Source organism: Cygnus atratus, chromosome 1 (genome assembly GCF_013377495.2).
Source record: "Cygnus atratus isolate AKBS03 ecotype Queensland, Australia chromosome 1, CAtr_DNAZoo_HiC_assembly, whole genome shotgun sequence".
In the NCBI taxonomy this organism is placed as follows: domain Eukaryota; kingdom Metazoa; phylum Chordata; class Aves; order Anseriformes; family Anatidae; genus Cygnus; species Cygnus atratus.
Genome location: NC_066362.1, coordinates 169,135,762 through 169,157,841, shown reverse-complemented (window position 1 = coordinate 169,157,841; position 22,080 = coordinate 169,135,762). Strand labels below are relative to the sequence as shown.

Sequence of the window (22,080 nt, the reverse complement as noted above, 5' to 3'; positions counted from 1 at the left end):
TTTATTTTTTTTTAAAGCACAGTAGGAGTTTTACCTTATAGCATGTGTAAAAGCTGATCCCATTCATGCTGCAGTCATTGAGAGTGTGAACTGGCTTCCATGCAATGAGGATAAGACTTTTATTAAATCTTATCTGGAATCACAGTTTTGTTGTTGTTGTTGTTTTGTTTGTTTGTTCTTTTTTTTTTTTTTTTTTCAAAATCAATGGATGTCATTCCTTATCATTGCTTTATCATTGCTCACTAAGCTTTTTTTTTTTTCGCTTTATTTTTTTTTTCTACACACAGCAAGAGTAACAGCAAAAACAGATTTTCACCCTAGAAGTTTCTAATCTGAAAACAACAGGGCCAGAATAAGAAGGCAGTAATGTACAATAGAAGTGGGGCAAACACTACTAAGTCACACAGATTCCTTTTTTGACTTAATTTTAAAAGTTTCATAACTATGAAACTTTATGGCAGTTAAGAAAAGTGTATTGCTTCAGAAAGAGTACAGACAGGAAAGAACAAAAGCATATAGAAGTCAATAAAAGAAATATTTCTAGGAACTATGTATTAAGACTAAGTTAGGTGACTTGTGTAACAGCCAGAGCATCATGTCACCCCTACAGATGCAGTTAGGATGTCTGTCTTTTCAACTAGGATATGAATATAACATGTTTGGTAGATAAAATTAAACATGCTTATGCAAATATGCTCTTAGATAAACTTAACAGCAACACCATGTCATAGAGCTTATAAAGATCCTGCCTTTTTACTTTATCACATTTAGCAAAAAAGTGAGCACACCAACTACATAAGTGGAATAAACATGCTGTTTTCTTTCAACTGGGAGTATCATCTCTCAGCTGCTTTCAAAGATGAAGTTTTCAGAGGGCTCCAAGCAGACACAGAGGCCAGCCACTGCTGAACTTCCCATTACTACTGAAATGGAATAATGAATTCCAGACCTGAGCTGGTTCTGTCTGAGACTGAGAAATTAACAGTGTACTTCTCACATCGGTATATCCTCAATATCTGAAAAAATGCTTCAGTCTGATTAAAAAAAAAAAAAAAAAAAAAAAAAAGCATGTTGGTATAATTTTCATTCAACTTTGGTGATTAAAAATGAAACCAAATGGATGTCTTTTTCACAAACATACATGTTTGTTTTTATTTTACAGAGGCAACATAAGAGCAGTCAAATTCAGAGACTCCACAGACAGGTAAAATAAGTTTTCAAATCTCTGATTAAATCAAGCTTCTTTCAATATGAAAAGACGAGCATTTTCCTGAAAGTATCTTCAGCTTCAAAATGATTGATGTCCCTGCTGAATGGCAAGACAGGAGAGCAATCTGCAAGCAGTTATGTATGAAGGAAGAAAGGAAGGCAGGCAGGCAGGCAGGAAAGAGGCAAGGAAGTAGGAAGATATATGGCATGTTTCTATATCAACATGCATGTGTAATAATGCACAAAAAATACCCTTTTTTTTTTTTAAAAAAAAAAAAAAGGATTTTAATAGACACTAATCTTTTAGAAGCAGCCATAGAAATATTGTGCAATATATGCTGCTAATGTTGGTGTCAGTTATAATACAAGATAGGGAAGCTGAGAAATAGAGGATTCCTCAGAAAATGAAATAGCATTCCACAGATGAACAAAATTAGGTAAGATAAAACAACTCAATATCTGAAACAGAATAATCTTTTCCCTCTTTCAAAACTAATATACCTATATAAAAGATTGATAACTATCTGATTGCTATGCACTATTTTTTGCTCATAGAAGCCTTCTACCAAGTTACTGCACACAGGCTGCATACAAGAAAATCAGTTCTGTTTTTTTTTAACTGTGACTATTGTAATTAGACCTGTCCATATGTGCAGAATGGTCAGACAGGGCATATGAAGCATATTAGCATTAGTTATTCAGGTATGACCATGTATTCTCCTAACAGCCTTCAAACACGTGGTGTCCTAGAGTCAGTCATGCTTGTTTTACCCAGTAACTAAGTGTTCCTTTGGGGCCTGGTTCTCAATTGGGTTGGCTTCTACGGACTCTGAGTTCTGGGTATCTGGATTAATCCCAGGGATATCACCAAAATATCAGCCACTATTGAAGTAGGGTACTGATGAGAGTCGGTGCAATGGGCCTAGGTATTGCAGAAAACTTATTTGTAGTTTATAAGCTACAAGCTTATAAGCTATAAGCTGTAGCTTGTAAGTAGTGTGCTCTCTCATTTCTGGTTGAACTATACAAAACAAAAGTTTAATCCAGCCTCATAAACTAAACAGGAGTAGGACACAACCATTACATGTAACATCAAAATCCTTGTCAGTTTTAACATAACCGCTGCTGTCACAGACAACACGATGGCATAGTTCAGGAGTTACCTTGGAATAAGGACAGTTCCCACACTGCAGGGCAGTGGTCATCTTGATTTGGGGAAAGAGAGTCTAGCCGCATGGATGCAAGCTGTGTCATACTACTTATCATCAGAGCTAAAGAACAAGCTTTAGACAGATTCATTTACAAGTATTGAAATAGCCATTGAGTACAGCATTTTTTTTTCATCCTCTCTGGCTGTTTACATTTACAGATGCATGTAAATGTATATATGCATCTACCCAAGTCATTGCTTAAATTCTCACTGTGACAATCAAGATGATGTTGTCCTTAGTCTAAATCTACAAAATTCATAACTGTACTCTTTATGAAATCTTCTAAAACAGAGAATTATTCTCAAAGAATCAACGTTTCTTCACAGTGAAAACTGAGAACTATACAAATTGCCAAAGGAAAAATGAGGAAAGAAATGGCATTACCTTATTTATTTTTGAGAGCAAGATTGCTGACATTGTTCCACCCCTAAGAGGAGGAGGAGGTGGAAGCATTTCAATAACACTTGAGAACTCTGGCAAAGGAATATTTGCTGAAATATTCTAAAGGATTAAACACAATAAAATAGAAAAAAGCACCTGAGAGTTATACATGGACAAAGATAATGCCAAATGGGGAGGGAAGGGGCGGGAAGGGAAGGGGCGGGAAGGGGTGGGAAGGGAAGGGAAGAGAAAAATGCAAGGTGAGGGAAAAAGAACGCGAGGCAAGGCAAAGGGGCAATCAACCAAGCACATTTTATTCTAGAAGTATTCTACCTTTTCTGCAATTCACACAGCAAAAACAAACCAACCAACCAAACAAACAAACCCTCCACATAAATCTTAGCATATATTTTACTCAGAAAATCAATAAATGACTATCTTCTCATAGCTTGAAACTGTTTTCTGTAAGAACACCATGTCCTTAAATAAGGCTGGTGTACTCATTTGTTAGGGTTCCCAATTTTCATGTCTACTTTATTATAAGACTGTGGAAATTATGTGGTAACATTTTTCCTCCATGGCTCTACAGTTCTCCATGGAGATATGTCTATGTCTGCTTGTGTTGATGGGAAGTTAATTAATGAGTCAATATCACTGCTGACAATACTTTCTCTTTGCACCCATTATCCATCACTTTCAGAGCTGCAATAACATTGTAAAGTGCAAAGAGTGGTCACTCACACATAACTGTACCTCTTCTGTACATAGCCAGTGTAGGTAACATCCTTTAAAATATATGTAAAATAAAATATTTGGATAAAGGATGAAAAATTCCTAAGATGATCAGTCTTATCTGTACTGTGAGTGCATGCTACCCTGTCTCCTAGATATTTGTTCAAAGCATACCTGCAACATCTTTTATAAGTAGTCTTAGATGTCTACTTTTAATGGGAATAAACCCTACATTTTATCCTTAAACTTTAACTTGAGTATATTTCAGCATATAGAAGGGGGTAAGATTAATTTCCATTATTTTTCTTTTCTTTGTCTTTATTGAATAACTTTCTAATATAAAATGCCTGAATAGTGCAACAAACAGATCTCTAAGACTCCTGTATCCCAGGGGAGTTGCTCAGCCAGTAGGATATACAACCAAGCACCTTCATGTTTGCTGTCCTAAATCCATGAATCTTGAATCCCTGGATGCACTAGTGGCCCAGTTTCAATAGAATAAGAACATTATAGAAGTTTTTTTTTAGGTTAATTCTTTCCCTCTGATTCTTATTCAGCATAAAGATTGATATACCGTAGGCATTTTACTCTTCTTCACTTTTTGGTCTTTGATTATTAGAGAAGTGTCAGAGAGTAGCAACTGTTTGAGTGCTAAGGCACTGGCTTGGAAGATTGAAATTCCAGTCCTTGCTCTGAAATAGACTTCCACATATTACCCTGAACAAGCCATAGAAGTAGTACATACCTCAGTTCTTAACTGTGAAATGGAAAGATGAAAAATCTTTAAAATCATGTTACATTATATAGTATAGTACATGGCATGATATGTAACAAAATATGAAAGGTGAGCATATCTTATGGCAATTGTAAATATAAATTAAGGCTAGTTAATCCCAGAAAAAGAGACATATTTTTCACAGAAGTGTCACAGATTCCAATCAACTCTAATGCCAATTGACTGTAAGTCACTTGTGATCCTTCTATTGGAATCAGTTCGCTTTAGGCTAGGCTCTTTCACACCCTTGTGATATTTGAGTTTCCAATACGGAAGGTATTTCAATTAATTTTAGAAGATCAATGACATATTTTCAACAATAAATAATTCTGTCTGCTTCTGGAAAACCCTTTGTTTCCAGCCCTTTATTTTTTGGCATAAAACACCTGACAATCTCTATTCTCTGTACTGAATAAAATATAGAATGGAAACTAAACCAGAAAAAGAAAAAAGAAAACTGGTGATGCCAGTGAGGGTTGCAAAAATGCAGCATTGATAAAAAACTGTCGGAATAAAGAGCCAGTGTGAAAGATGTGGAGAAAAAAAAAAAAAAAAAAGAGACCGTTGCTACCTGGAGTAGGAGTTGGATAGTACCTGAGCAGCTGCTAATCAAATATTCACTGTAAAGCAAAAGAAGGAAACTCACTGTAAAGAGAAAACTGAAGGCACATGGGGGAGAGAGTGAGCATATTTGAAAGAGGAAAAAGAACCAAAGCAGAAGAACACTGTACATGCTAAAAGTCTTGGGGATTTGCTACATGACACTTGGACTCCTGGTGAATGAGACATTATTTTAATGCTCAGCCCCAACAGTTTTCACCGACTTCAACAAACCTTCACATCATACCATTTCACAGCCTGTCATAAGATTACTAGTTGCATCTCCCATTATTTTTCACCTTCTCTCAAACAAACCCTTTTCAGCAAACCCTTCTGAAGTTTTCTAGCTGCCTTGCCCCTTTGTCCATATTTGCTTCCTTATAGTCATGTCAGTTATAACTCACTGTAAAGCTTAGTTTGTCAGTGTATTACAGACTACAGTTTTGAGCCCCACTAAGGCCTCTAATCTTTTCTAAACCAGCCCTGTTTGTCATAGGTAGAATAATACCTTGAGCTTCTCAAGCAAAGTGGTTAAACATATTTGAGAGGCATTAGTTTTTAGGGTACAGAAGGCATTATCATGCCAGGAAGCAACATACACTATAGAAAAATGACACATTCACTGCGTCACTAGGTCACAAGTGTTCCTACTGCTCACTACTATCACCTGAGAGTGTCCTGGAAGGCCCCAGCACTGCCCTACAGCAGAAACTCTATCCTGTTTTGTCCACCTGCAATAAAAGTACCTGAAAATGTACAATACATTTGTACATTTGTCATGTCCCCCTGCAGATGACAGGGGCTGGCAGGCTGCTCGGTGCTGCGGTGCCAGTCCAGCAGGGCACCTCAGTCCAGGCTCATCTCATCAGCCGTTTGCCCATCTGCAGGAGGTGGCAGGCATACTCAACATGGAGCATACATCTCAAGTTTCTTGTCACATTGGTCCACAATGCTCCCTACCTCATGCAAGTCCTCTTTGTGGAAACAACAACGTGTTCCATCATCAGTACATTTTAATTGCTCTAAAACTTAATGACCAAGAGGCATAAACATTGTATGCTTTGGCATTAAAATTAGACTAAAATCACAGGATATATATATATTTAATTTGAATTTTATGTGTGAATTTATATTTAATTTTATATGTGAATAATGCTATAGTTACTTGTACTGAAGATAAAAATCAATGCTAGCAACTTTGTTCTTTATCTGAATATTTTTAAAGCCTTTACAACAGCACCATGAGAAGATTCTCCTCTCACATGGCCTGATTTCTCTTACAGCTCTGAAAATTGCCATCTCAGGATCTAGAAGGTCAAGAGACATGTTTTTCTGCAGATGGCTTGAGAGAAAAATTAAGATATGACGTAGAGACGATGTTAAGTAGCAGCAGACTAATGGAGAACATTTTGTCCTACTTTTGAGAAGAACATCAGGAACAGCTTGTTTTTATAGTGGATCCAAAGTATAATCACTGGCACTATATGATTTCTGCAAGCATCGTACTGCACTAATCACTACCACATTATTGTGAGTTTTGCTGAGCATTTTGTAAAAGACATATTACATTCCTCTTTTCCTGCACTTATCTTGAAAATGAATCAGACATACCAAAAACTCTAGACAATAAATAATGATTAAGGTGTACCTTTTAACATTCTTAATAAATTTCAGAGATTTACTGCTTTTCATTTTCACTAATCACCAACAATCAAAACACTGACTAAATCTATGTATGGATTTCTTCTAGGTAAATCACGATAACTAAATCATGGAAGTAAGATATGGCTTTGATGCAAAAGCATAATTTAAAGCACCTCTTTCTTTATCTGCAGCATTTATGCATTTTTGTCATAGTAAAGGCCAAGCATTTTGAAGAACAACTTTGTAAAATTTTATTTATAAATTTCTATTTAGATATTGATTCAACATCCATACAGAGTCACTGCAAATACAAACCATTAGAAATCTATTTAAAATCTTCTCTTCTAAGCCCATAACTTTTCTTCAGTCTTGCCATCTCAGTGTTAATAAATAAAACAAAACAACAACAAAAAAGTTTTCAACACCAAGCATTAACTCCATTTAATTGCCCTCCTGGCAAGAAAAGGAAAAAGAAAAAAAAAAAAGGCATGTAATACTTTCTAGTTGTATTACTGAATATTCTACTGAGCAGTGTTCATTTAGTATTTTGAGTGTTAAAAAAAAATCCAAGCTGTGCAAAATCAGTTTGCATATATCAAACAGAAATATACTGTGTATCTATGATTGATGGGTCAGGGGATCATGTAATCTCTAAAGCCTCTGGGCCTGCTAACTGGCTCTTCCAAAATCTGAGAAGAAACAAATGTTTATGAAACAAATGTTTATGAATCTAATCATTGTTATCCACCTGAGAAAACTGGACGTTAGGAGTGAACTCTGACCCTTTTGAAATCATTGAGAGGGCAGCCATTTGCTTTAGCAGATCAATGTCTTACTATGATTTAATCCAGGTATAAAATTACTTGTATTTCCATCAAGTCAATTTTCAAAATGGGGAAATAAACCTGATTATTCTTTTAGCAAGTCATTCAGGGTCTCTTGTGTTTTGCCTTCAGTCTTTTTTTTTTTTTTTTTTTTTGTGATTTATGGGTTTCAGCATTTAAGAAGGAGAGGTAAAGAAAGGGTTTCCTCCAGGATACGAGCAGTTTTTTCTCTTTCAACCTCCAGTGCTGTTGAGGATTTGGCACAGGATCCCCTACATGCACAACATTTGAGAGAAACGTTGCTACAGCCTCTTGGGATTTTCTCAATACTGTTTCTAGACAATGTATATTTTGTAACAATACCTTTTTCATCTAAACTAGATTTCCAAACAACAACAAGAACGAAAATCAGAAAAATATTTCTGGTTTGTTTCTTCCCTTCCCCTATCCTTAACTGAGGAAAATATCCTTCACTGTTTCAGAAAAGAGTCTAAAAAATGATACTTCTCACAATGTGACACTACTAATCTAAAAGATCTAAAATCGCAAATAATGGCACATATCTGTATAAAACTATAACTGTATGTATATATATACTTATATTCTATATCTATACCACTATATGTATACATATATGTATAGATTTCTTTTAAAGCACACAAGGACCAGGGTTTCATTTTATTGTTAAAAAAACATGTATTAACTGCAACAGCCATCAAGTTCTTCTGGCCTTTAGCCAACTACAGCCAAAATTTTATTTGTATCAGCAACTGCAGCAGCCTAAGTAAAGGGTACCCTTGGGGTCTGGCTTTTGTAAGTGGGGCTGTCTCTGATCACGGCCGCATCAGGGCCAGCTCTCCTGACAGAGGATGTTTCTGTGCCCTTTCCTGCAAATTCCCGCAGTGCTGTGGGGTGGCCTGGCTTTATAATGAGGGAGTCACTTTCCCTGCAATCTTATGGTAAAGGCAAAGCTGCTTGTACTTCCCTAAGAAATGTTTTTCACCGCTTTGAAAACACTATACGTGGGAAGATTGTTCCTCTGTCATATGAAGTCAGCTCTCCCTCCCCAAACTGGGAGTGTTAAGGATAAATGCTGTGTGTGTGTGTGTGTGTGGATAACAGCCTCTTAAATTTTAATCGAGCTTATACATAAGTTTCTCTGCTGATGGTGTAAGTGTCGGAAATACAAAGCAAGCACACGCACCTCCCAGCAAATGAAACGTGTCAGCAAGTGCTGCAATCAATAACAATATAATATTCTTTCCTAAATAATGGTACAGCAGCAGAAGTGTGTAAGACAGAGATGAATTATTCAGCAGGTCTGCTTTGCTGCTACATTGCTCCTTCCATGCTTTAAGCTTTCCTACGACTGAAACACCTGGCACAGCGCTCTCTGACTTCATCTTCTTCTGTATACCTAAATCTCTTTTTTTTCCTTGTACAAAAATTAAGTTTCCTAAGCGCCTAAAGCTTTAAACAGTCTTCAACTGCAAAATTGTGCAATGTCTTGAAGTTTTTAAGTGCCTTATTCCTACCTGATGGCTTCATATGGAGATGTGCTATATATGTTAGCAGGCAGCTGAATATTAAATATTTTTAAAAGTAAATGCTTCATAACATGGAAAATTTAATCCAGTAAAGGTTGGATGACATTCTGGATGGAGTTTTCATTAAAAGACACAGGGCAGATGCAGTCAACTGGTTAAAATGAAAGCCCAGGTTATGAAATGTTTATTTAGATTATGTTACTCCCACATAGCTAGATACTGTTTGGCATTAGCTAGAACACAGTACATAATAATTTAGTTTTGCAAAAGAAAACGATGCAAGATATTTTTGGTAACCTAGTTCTCTAAAATGCATATATGATTTAAGTATATGTCCTGCAGCATGTAATTAAATACAGATTATGTGACCTTCATACACTGAACAAGTTTTGTAAAAGTTAAAATATACATGCAAAACTATATGGTTCACCGACTGAAGGTAATTTATGCAAGATGAACAGAAAAAAAAATGAAACCCTTCTTTGACAATCTGAAAGAAAACTTATTGCATTTTCTTTCTCTTATACTTACTTAAGCAATTCTGGAAATTATTTAAATCTTTTCTCTGGATATAACACACTTGTGTCCAGAGATGTTCATCCAATCTTTTATTCTGCTAGATACCTCTTAACATATCTTTTGTGTTCTGCCCAACTCACCTTTAAATGCCACAAGCAATACAAATCCGTCATCTCTCTTTTGGGAAGCTGCCTGATTCTGTAATACAGCTTACCGCTAAGTACTTTCTCTGGTACTCAAGCTATATTTCTCCCATTTGATTCATGCTCTACTCCCATCACTTCGAGTTAACTCCCTCTGCCCCTACTATCTAAATGAAGGAGGTCTGATTTCTACCTGTGCCTCAATAACTGCTCTGAATGAAACAGCGAGAAATAAACACGCCTGTTCTTCAGAAGGTCAATTCAGAGATCTCTCTGCCATCATTCTGTTCCTTAGCCACTTGCTGCTGTCCACTGTCAGAAGCAGGACCTCTGCTGTGACCCCAGATAGCTATTTTCCTTTTCTAGGAGACACCACTGGATTGCCATTGAAATGCCTCAGCACTCCTGGAGGAATATGATGTTTCTTAACAGGCAGCACATAAACTCTTGAGCCATTGCATAAGAAAGGCTTGTAATAACAGTTTAATGCAACACCAAAACACCATGTGTCTCTCTCAGTGGCTGATATACAAACCTGCATTGCAACCATCAAACATTGCTTCTGCCAAGGAGTAGAAAGAATGCACATGGAATAAGGTCACAAGGTTTTGACCTAGATTTCAGTCAGCAGGAGACTGCATCAGAAAATAAAAATTGGACATACTACAGTGCCCTTGATGAAAAGGCTACAGCCCTGAGTGAATGAAGAAAATAAGGTTCAACCTAGCCTTTGCAACACTCTATGTATAACAAGAGAATGAGAACTGATTGTGCATTTTTTGTCTGCAGCATTCTTTGTGATAATATCTTCAGAAAGAAAGAAAAAAAAAAAAAAAGATCTATGTCAAACAAACTGTTGCTTGGAGCAGAGAAAATAGCTATCTGACTCATGACCACTGAAACAGAAAATCTTTGCTAAACAAACCATTAAATTTTATAAGCAAAGTTTGGAAAAGTTGACTGGGAAATCTATGCAAAAGCACTTATGCACAAACTATACTTTTCTACCAGAATCCTTTCATGTTTCCCCTTGAGTTTAGCAGCTAAGAAACATGACCTGTCTAGTCACCGTCATTATTAGAATAGCTTGACAAAGAAGCAATTTTCTTTAAAGCAGTTTCATTAACTTTGGCAAATGGAAATTAAATGCAAGTTTTCAGAAATGCAGTTACTCTAGCAACTGCAGAACATGAATGAAAAATAAAATGCATGAAATATGAATAAGTACATGATGATCATACCCACCCCTCTCTGTATCAAAGTGGAGTAAATAGTATCAGTTCTTCTACTTAGAGAATAACTATTTTCCATAAATCTTACGTGTCCTCAGGACAAAATAAAACTGTTGTTTCTGTTATATGGAGCAAAATAATTTATTAAGGGAAAAAATGACAAGACCACATATGAAAATATATTGTAAACTGTTATCTGCAATTGTTCAGTGAAACAATAAATCAGGTTTTATAATCTCAGATGACAATTCAGATCTATTAAAATTATCACTTGGTTTTATCCAAATACTTGTAATCTTAAATTATCATAACTATTACTTCACTCATTTACGTTCTAGTGAAATTTATGTATTAAATAGGTCCCATAAAACAGAGTTACAACTCTCCAGCTGAAAGTGATACAACTATAAAATGATTTGATCTCATTTTAAAGGGCTTTTGTCTATGGCCATACTAGCTCATTAGAATTGTTCTATTTTCACTACAGCATCTTCACAGAAAAGGGTTAATTTCTTTTAATTTTTTATATTACTGAATTTATTAGGAGTACTGTGTTGAAAATTTCCCTATCTCAAATCCACCTGTAACAGTTCTTCCTGTGAAACTTCCACAGGAAATTTCATCAGTACAGATGTAAATAAAGTAACAGAGATTAATGTCCAAAATATTTCTTGGATAATAATGAATGGCAAATACTACTGACATTTCAAATGACTTCAAATAACCTTCTTCAAATGGACATCCAGTGTCAAATTTCACTCACATCCATGACAGGCAGGTTCTGTTCACATCAACAAGAGTTTGCTTAAATAAATAAAAAGTGTTTGCAGGAAAAGAAGCCCTCATGTACATGGAGGAAGGGATAATTTGCAATATATTCTCCCACATGCAGGAGACCTTATAACGCAGTCCCATACAGTGAGCATGTTGAGATGGGAATAGGAAGAGAAAAGCCAAACAGGATTTGAGATTGTACTTTTCAGACTGGCATATAAAAACAGCTGAAAACATAAAATGGAATAAAACACGACAAACAGTTGAAACATTCCCTAAAATGAAGACTTAGCTCCATAAGTGCCCTAGATTCTAGATTATCTGTAAGGGTTTCCAGTACAAAGGTCCTGTACTTCATGCTCCTCTCTCCAGTTTCTTGATATTTAGGCAAGACTTCCTTTGCACAGATTTGCACCAAGTTGAAACAGCCATCCTAATTTACTCATATCATAAAATTATAACTTTGCTACTGAGCTTTAGGAATTCTATCATATGTAACTCTAACTTCAGCAGAGTTCAAAGCTATGTACACTGCTGAGATACCTGTCCTAATAAAAAAGAATGAAAATGGTTTTGTTTTGTTTTTTTTTCTGTGTGTGTTTTAATGGTCCTATTTGATAAGTAACTGAGTAGTTGTAAGTAGGCATATGTTCATTTTCTGCTATTGATACAAATTTCTTATGTCATCTTGGCCATCTTAATCACTTAAGCATGTTTGCCAGTTCAGAGGAAAGGAAAACCTCCTATTTCACAGAAGTTTATGATAATAGCTAAATTCCAACTGTCACTCTGAGATAGTATGGTGATAAGGGCAACAACACCTTCTAACCAGATTTCTAATGTCACTGAGATGGCTCATCCATTCCACACCACAATGTAGTAGCTCAGCCTCTGATGAGTCCTTTCTTGAGATAGAGATTTAGGTGGTACTATTTCTTTCTTACACCATAGTAAGTGAACCCAGAAGTCTAGCGCAGCATAGGAAACTATTTTGTCTGAATGTTAATTTTAAAAACAATAAAATAATTAACTAGAAAAAAAAAATCAAATTTCCCTGAGCAAATCTTTTCCCCTTGAGGCAGGAAAGACTAAAATCTGAATATCTGTGTAAAAACAGTGCTTTGTCCCTGTATATAGTTCGAAATATGTTCTTTCCAAATGAATTAACTTATCTTCATCTTTAGTTAAAGCCACTTCCAGACTATTTACGGCACATTTTTAGAAAAGACCACTGTAGATACTGTCTGTGTACACCAGTTCTAAAATAGCATTAAAAGAAGTTGAATCTGTTTTAAAAATAATTTTCTATTTAACTAACGCATTTTCATGATAAACATGTAACTATAATTGTGTATTTTATCTGATATAGTGCACAAATATATTCAATTATTATATTTAATGTGATTTGTTTTGCAGCAGTTCACATAACTTATATTCCTAAACAGAAGCACAGTTACTGAAATTTACACCATTAAATTAAGAAGAAACAAAGTCTGTGAACATCTTTGGACACTACTCAGCCCACTTTGAAACATTGCAAAAACTGTTTCTGGTTTACCTGGTAAAGCTGTCTCTCGTCCACAAGACTCCTTCTTCAGAAGTCTCCAAATAAGATACATGATGCATGAACAGAAAGAGATGTGACTCTTTGTATAAATGGCTTTATTTTATAGAAGCTGAAAAAGATTTTAACATAGTGTGGCGCCTTTTGGCAGTACTACAGTAAAAATCTTCATTCACCATCCAACTATGGGTAAGATTCATCCAGAGTAATGTTATGACAAGATGTTTGTGTTATAAGTTGGGGTAGTCACTAAACTTCCCTGTGGAGTAAAAACCAACCAAACAAACAAAAACACGGAATCCCCCCAAACCAATTCATCTCATTTATTTTGCCTGCCTAGTTTAGGATAGATGATGCTTTGGAGGTGTCCCTGTCCACTGACTTTATTGGTAATTGGTGACCACTGTGCTATTACTGTAGGCAATTCCATGTATTAGGATAGTTCCAGGCCAGCATCTTTACATTGTAGCCCTTGAAGCACATAGGAAAAAATGTCCATTAGCTTCTCACCATCTTATGTCTTCATTATTGAAACAATCTCCCCCTTGCCTCAAAAACTGTGATCTTGACACACTAGCAGCCATGCAAAATACTCCTGCAAAAGAAAATTTTATTGGTCTGATGTTTTCATCATATTCCTTTATGCTCCTTCTAAAGATTGTCTCATCTATATTATTTACTTTGCCACACAAAATATTATATTTTTTTTAATATTCAAGAACATTCCAACTATCCATCAATTTTTATTCTATATTGAGAGTTTGGCCTCTGTCCTTGAGCCCATGAGCCCAACTTCTGTCATCTATCCACTTTCAAACAAATACCTCTCTGTAGGTGTATCAAGCCTGGTGGAATATCTAATGTCTACCCACTTAGAAAGCTAGTCCGTTCTTTTAAAATTTTCACTTATAATTGTCTTTTACCATAAAATAACTCCTTGCTTTCTTTGTCCTTCTGATTTTACACAGATTTTAATCCTGTGTTATATGTAAGTGTTGGGGGCAGGATACACCCTTGTGATCTCTGTACGGAACCCAGTCAGTGGATTCTTGGTTCTAAGTGTTAGAACATGCTGGGGGAAAGGGGTGGTGGTTGTGGTGGTAACAGTTTGAAAACTTAGCATTTTTTCCTAAGAGTCTCATGTCTTACTCTGCAAATGGAAAGCATACTGCTTCTTTTATAAAAGCCTTCCGTTTTTTACCACAGTTTAACAGCTTAAGGAGAGCTCTATGAATTGTTTTTGATAGGTACATAAATTTACTAAATTACACATTGAAAAAAAAAGGTGTCCAGCATTGTCAAATATAATTGAATAAAAGCATCCTAATTTTGGTAGTAGCACTGGTGTCTCAGCAGAATGTTCTTCTTGTTCCCTGTTAGAACAATAAATATAGAACAAGGAGTTTAATGGTGTTCTTTTTTAGACCAAACTGTTGGGGTGAAGTAATTGCTTTTGGTGCTCACAGTGTCTGTAGCTAGATGAATTTACAAGGAAAGCAGTTTAGCCTTAGAGCAAAATTATGAATATGTATCAGACTCCCACATTGCATTTATTGTCTACAATACACAAAAATCAAAATTGGCATAACATGAAGAGAAAATAACTAACAAACTTCCTGAAGTAGAAGACTATTATTTAAAGTGACAGTCTCACCCCTCTTTGCCTTTAAATAAAGGACAAAGGTCTAAAACAATCATCTATCCTTCTTCACTCTTCCCTATAGTCTGTTCACAAGGAGACTGCCATTAGGCACACCACTGTTGACACCATCATCTTTTAGATGATACTTCTGATGACAGCTATTAATGCACCATCAGTAGGAGACTTACAACACTAAACATCCATTAAGCAGCTACTACTTTTTAGCTGTCTGGAGTTTCTCTAAAACAATCAAGGAAACTGGCAGAAGTCCTAGTTTGCCATCACGTACAAACTAAAACAATCTGCATTCATCTAAAGCAGCAAGGAATAATGCTTTCATGATGCTAATCGGGGAGAAATACTCTTTAAAAGCAGATTAATTTTCAGATTAATAAATTACTTAAGATCATACGTGGAGAGAGACTATCACTCAAACTTATATAAATGGATGAAACAGCAACAAATAGTACTCCATCCAATGAAAAAATACAACCAAAAGGACTGCAAACCAATAAACTAAATATGGTGGACTCTCAGTGTGGATATCACTTACTGTCTGACAGTATTGGGCAAGTCTTTTGCACATTAGTTACAAGCCATGACAGAATTTTTATTCCCCCAGACTTTTCTTAACGTGGAAATATGATTTAGGAATCATTTCAATACATTATGTCCCTATTTAACTTCCAGATGACATCATTTTATGGCACTGCTTTAGTACAGTAACAGATTCAGAAGGCTGATAAAAATGCTTATAACCATAAGGAAGGAAACAAAGAACAGGAAGAAGCACAGACAGATGAAAAGACTTGCATGTACACTTGGGGAAAACAAAAACAAACAAACAAAAACAACAACCAAACAACCCAACACAATGGCAGCTAACACAGAATTAAGAAATATACAGAGAGCAACAGAACAGACATCCGAAGCCATATCAAAGTTATGTTTTTATGCAGTGTACTCAGAAGGAGTAGTATATTCAAACTGCATGCCAAAAATTCCAAGCATAATGAGGCAGCTCTTGTCAAAGTCTACTCCTAAAAATTCCAGATTGTGATATTCTAAAAAATATTATTTTCTGAATGAGTTTCTTTATTTTGTTTTGAATTTTTCAAAGTTTAGGGAAAGGTTATTTCCACATGTGAGACTCTTTGCTTGTGTTCACGTCTGGATGTGGAACCTAATTAGGAAAATTAAAATACTAATATTTTTGTGTGCATCAAAATACCTCTTCTAAAATCCTGTCTGCATTTATTTTAATTTGAAAAGGAAAGAGCTTAGATTGTTGCTGGGAAATTAATCCTTGCTTTCACTCATTGTTTTGGCCCCTCAAACAGAAACTTAACTTCTGAAAGGTTAATTTTTACCATAATTGCTATAAAGAGGCTGCCCTGTAAAAGAGGCTTGTTTCCTAGTCAGACAATGGCTTTATCAGAGAGCTTACTGTCCAGCCATTGAAATGTTCATGTCAATGTCAAGTTGAAATACCATCACACTCATGCCAAGTTAATGAGAAAGAGTGTTCAGGCACTTACTGGAGCTAAGTGTCTTACTTTTCTCTTTTACAAGCTGTTTGTGAGCCAGCTTCACATTTGATACAAGCCAAAATTGTTGGGAGACAAAATGTGTGACAGCTTTGTGGCTGTATAAGGAAAAGCACTGCAAGTAACCATTTTTAATTCCTGCTGGAGAGCAGGCAAATCTGCAGAGAAGGATATTTTAGAGCTGTAACTTTCATAACCACCATCAGTCACATCACAGTGTGTATTGTCTTTCCTTTACCAACCAGTAAGGCTGACAGTTTTTTGTCAGAAAGTCAGCTTTGTTGCTGTCACACTCTGTCCTTTGTAAGCCAGACAAGGGACAGAGAGAACTGGGTTGGTTAGCAGTGCAGTCTTTCCTGGTTCAGGGGTGAAGACCTCACAGTGACAGTCCAGAGCAGTAGATCTGATCTCTTATCCATCGAGATGTAATGGCAGAATGCCACCAAGTCCATTTTGTAAACACAGCAATTGTCTTAGTGGTAAGGTGCTGTTTTTTGTAGGCTTGGGTGTTTTAGGGAAGCGCTGGGGGATGAGTGTCCTTTTGACAGTTCTGTAATGGGAAAAATCCTAATTCACTATGCATGAGCCCAGGTGCTAGTATTTGCAGATACTGCAGTAATTTTGACTTCACAAGAGCCAACCTGTGCCATCTTACAAAATCAGTCTTCAGAATGATAAATTACCTTCCTCCATACTGAACTGGATCCAGGATGGAGCAGACTGCACAGGAAATTATCACTGTTTTTAAAAAATCTGTCTGAAGTACATTTTTAGGATGATAACAACTAAGACACGCTACATTATCTGAAGAATATATCAGAGACACTGCAGGACTTGAATTGCTCCTACTTTTCATCCAAGAGATCTGGCCATAAAATTTTAAATGTTAAAGAGTTATGTGTGTGGTCAGATGGATACAGATATGACAGCATGAATGATGCAATAAGCTATTTCTTCTATATGTTGTATAAGATTAACAGAAAGCCAAATGTTTTTAAAAAATCAAATGACATCAGCAAGTTTTAGAATTTTGGTGAGATTCCTCTGAAAAATATTGTATACTCTTCATCTTCTGTCATCACAAACAAACAAACGAAATGTCTTTTAAACAATTTTAAGGTAAAAACTTGGAGGACAAAGGTTCCCTTTTTCATAAGTAATCAAGAATCTATTACACCAGAGGTCATCTAGGCTTAAAGAGAGAGAAAAAAAAAAATAAATCTCTTGCTAGGAATCTCTATTCTAGGAATCTATTTATTACATCAAGAAGAAAATGAGTGATTTTTAGTCATGTTTGTCTTAAACTTTGCCAACATTTGTTTACAACAACTATGATGCCCAGGAGCAAAGTACTCAGAGAGGAGAGTCTAACTACTTGTGTTTCATATAGTATGTTTAGCCCTGTCGTCCTTCTCACTGAGGGACCCCTGGAGATATCTGGAGACAGCATTTGTGTAAGTCACACACCATGGACAAAGCATGGAACATTGAACTCCTATCTTACTAACATATTGATTATTAAAACATAAGAAATTTCATCCACACTTGAAGGAAAGCAACCTTGCAATGCTTAGGTGAATTTGGAATGAGCTGTAAAACTATTTTTCATATTGTATGTTTTAAAAATTGAAATTGATTTCTTAAGTAAAGGGAGGTTTACTTTTTCAACTTTAACTAAATGTTCAATTCAAGAGAAACTGCTCTGCTTTGGTGGAAAAGATTAAAATGAAGAATGATTTTGTTTTTCTTTAGAAAAAAATATTTTCTGGTTAAAAAAAGAAAAAAGATAAATCTTTGTGGAATAAAAATGGGCAGAACAAACAACTTGCATGCAATTTGCACAATAAAGACTTGCTCTACTAAGCTGAATAAATAAAGCAATCAGCTTTAAGAAAGAAATCTTTCTTACCAATTAGACAGATAATTTTCAACCCCAGAGAATTAATTTGCCCCAAACTGTACTGCATGCATGTCATCAACCAACACCATTTTTCAGTAAATTCAGAAGAGTTTCATCATGTTTAAAATAGACATTCTGTATTCTTCTGAAAATGTGTCAGGTACTTCTAAGGCTACAATTTTTATGAAGCAATGATTTTTTCATTACACATAGCTAATTCCTGTCTATTGTTAAAGCATAGCTAAACTGATTCATTTTATTGGGAATGTATGTATGCATCCAAATATACATTCAACTTACACATTGACAAAAATAGCACTTATTCATGCATTAGTATGTATTCTGAGTATCAGAAGAAGTAAGTGATATTCCAGTGTCAGAGGACACAACTGAAAGCACACAGTGTGCATTGTACTGTGGCTAAGATACACATCCAGTTCAGACTTCCAGATCAAGCCTTCATACAAGTCTGTGTATGACTGACGGTGTGGAGTTGGTGGTCTGTTTGTTGGTAGAAGAACTCATTTTAATGTGATTTAAGATAAGAAAGAAATCTGATTCTCCAAGGGGCTCTGATTCACTTAGATTGCTGTCTACATTGTACAATGTACTGGAAGTAACAAGGAAAGAGGAGAGATGCTGTTGTTCTGACACTCTCTGTACTAAATGTGACCTATATGTCCTTTAGTTTAAAGTTCTGATTTCAAGTTCAGAGGTAAACTCTGAATGTCAGAGGGATGCATGCATTCACCTTTTGCTCCAGGGATCCTACTTCCCCTGAGGACCTCATAAAAATATTTGCCCTGTTTCAACCTTCCATTTTGCTCAGCAAAGATCCATTGAAAAGGTATCTGTATCACAGCTGCACTCCAGTGTCAGCCAAAAAAAAAAAAAAAAAAAAAAAGTTTTGCAGAGCTGCAACTCACTGCACTGAGCTGAACAAAAGCTTTCTTCCTCAAGAACTGCAAAGGCTTTGCTTCTGACAAAAGCTTGCTTTCTTTCCCAGCTCTTTAGGATTCAGCATCATGATTTCAGGGATGGTTGTAGACATGCAGAGGTTATGTGGAGATTTCTGAGATCTGAGATTCAGTTCCTGTTATATTTCATAAATCACTGTGCTACCTTTCTATGATACTTTTATTTTCAAGTGGAGTTGTCAGCCTGCTGAGATAAACCTTTCTGGAGACTGTGGCAAGTAGCATGTTGCTGTGGGATTGTGATAATCAAATTCACTATCACTTTCATTATACAATCATAAATTAATTTCAGGTTTTAGACAGATGAAAATTTAAATGTGTTTAACACTGACCGTCATTTGATCTGGCCTCTGCAAATGCTGTGGGTCTAGCCCCAACAAATGCTGCTGCTAGATTTCTAGCCAAAATCTAAGCAAGGTTTGAATGAAGTTAGCTGTAAATGTACACCAACCCTTTCCTGAAAGATGAATGGCAGTTTCTCACTCATCACCCTTTAAAAGATGTATTAACCTGTTACTTCCTAGTAATACCTTATAAGTTCCTTCTTTGATCATTTTAGTAAGCATAGTAGGATGAATCTCCTGTATTTTCAACACCAATAAGTGTTAGTTAGGGAGGATTTCTTTTACTTCAGTTTAAACATTTGGAATGTTCCTGACTGTAATGTTGATTCATGCAAAAGAATAAACCAAGCATATCTACTTGTTCTTTTTCAGCACCTTAAGTAATAGAGAGCAAAATAATTTGAGAAACATGCTCATTTTAAACTTGTGTCAAGAGGCTAACCTATACTAGCTGAAATTTTAATCACAGAGTATACTCATATATGTCTGACTTTATGAGGTACATGAAGTATAGGGCCTATTTGAAAGAAAAAAAGGTCATAAAAATGGGTCATAAGAAACCAAATGTTGTCCAAATGTAGCAAGCTGTTCAGGTTTTCACAGAAATATTTGGAGAGAACAATATTGAGTGCTTATAGTAGAAAAGAAATACAAGGAAGGCAGAAACAAAGTTCTGGTGTAAAGATTAATGCGGTGCAAATAAAAAATAATTAAGTTAAGCAAATGCATCTTAGCCTCATCACATAAATAGCCCCGCATTTACTCTTAACATCTGATTTTCATTCCCACTGTAACAATTTCAAAGTTAGAAAGTACAGTTCAAAATTTGTGGCACAAAAGACAGAGGACTTATTCTTTGAACCTGTTAGTGAAGAAACAGACTTCAGGAAGCTCACATTTAGCATGTGTTGTATTTTTTCCCACCTAATTCATAATATTAGATTAATTTATTTTCTTAAGTGCACATGATCTATTGAAGTGTCCTGCAAGTACTTCCAATACATTAAAAATGCCAAGGAAAGCATTTGTGTGTGCAACTGAAGTCTCTCATATCTGACTTCTGTTTTGTATCCTAACAGCTACTGTAACCCATTCCTTATCGTGTGAGAATGCCAGTGAAGTGCGATTACAGCTGGTGAATTGCTGGTAACAACCGCGACACAGAACCTTTGGGGGAAGGATGCACATGCAGATTTACCTTGAGTAGTGAGATCAAGGGTAAAACAGCCTTGTCTAATAGCATAACACTGTCCATAATTCATATTGTCCATGGGTGGCAAAAGGTATGTCCAAGCTCTGTAGCTATAACTACTGTAGCAGTGCAAAGAAAGTTTTGTTTTCCAGTGAAGAATAGCTTTTCTTAGTTCCCAGTGATAGGCTAGCTTTGAATAAGCTGCAAGATATTTTCTGATATGTTTAAAGTATTTAAATTATTGCTTACCAGGCTTTGTGCTTTCAGTAGGAACATTGATACAATACCAGACACATGAAACAATTTGTCATATTCATATAAAAGTTTGGACTTTATATTTACCATTCCATTATTGAGTTTTCAGCTGGAAAATTACAAGACTAATTTAAGCACAGCCATACTGTTTTGATGAAGGAAATGATGTTTAAAGTATTCTAGGGAATATGACGTAAAAGAGATTTAAAAAAAAAAAAAAAGAATTTTAAATAATACCAAATATGAAAGGAAACAAAATGTTAAAATTAAACTGTCACTAGAAGACTGCTTTTTAAGGTCACTGTCTTCATTAAATTCCTCATGAATAGGTCCAAAGGCAGAACTAAGTATACATAATTCACAGTTGACAACACAGAACTTTGTTTTTAAGATTTATTTTTGGTACAAAAAATCGTATTCTATCCATGTCAAATCTAATGAGTATGCGGTAAAGTTTGACAAAAACACATACAATGGTTTTCTCCATCTCCAAATTATTGAGTTATCTGAAATGTTCTGTGTTTGGGAAAGTTATAAGTGATTTATGGAAAGGCAATGTCTAATTAGTACCTGAAGTTGTACTGTGCTGCTGATTCTAATTAATAACACTTCCTAAGTGTGTTCAAAGTCATTTAAGTAAAATAAAAGCCTTCAGAAATGCATTGGAGCATTTGATGCCTAGATACTGTAGTGATAAGCAAACTATAAAAGCCAAAAATAGGTTAGACAGATTAGACTGGCAGATAAAACAGAGAGAAAGAAACCATAGGCAAATAAAATACAGGCCAATATGAAAGACAGACAAAGACAGACATTGTTGTTGTCTTTCAGATGGTACAATCTCCAAGTAGAATTTCACATGTAAATTACATAGTAGACAGAAATACAAACATATTATACATGCCGTGCTTGGTAATCTAAAGGAAAAAAAAGACCAAGCTGGAGTGACAGTATCCAGGAGTTCACTTTTTTTTTTTTTTCTTTCTTTCTTTCTTTCTTTTTTTTTTTTTTTTTTTTTCCCCCCTCTGCCTTTGCACACTGCAATGATCAAGGTGTTGTAGGGGAGCA

At 35.6% G+C, this 22,080-nt stretch overlaps 1 protein-coding gene across 1 annotated transcript in view; it reads right to left on the bottom strand.

Annotated features, from left to right (window-relative positions):
- PCDH9 (protocadherin 9) overlaps nt 1-22,080 on the bottom strand; it is a 738,999-nt gene that overhangs the window by 669,100 nt on the left and 47,819 nt on the right. The window lies entirely within an intron of this gene.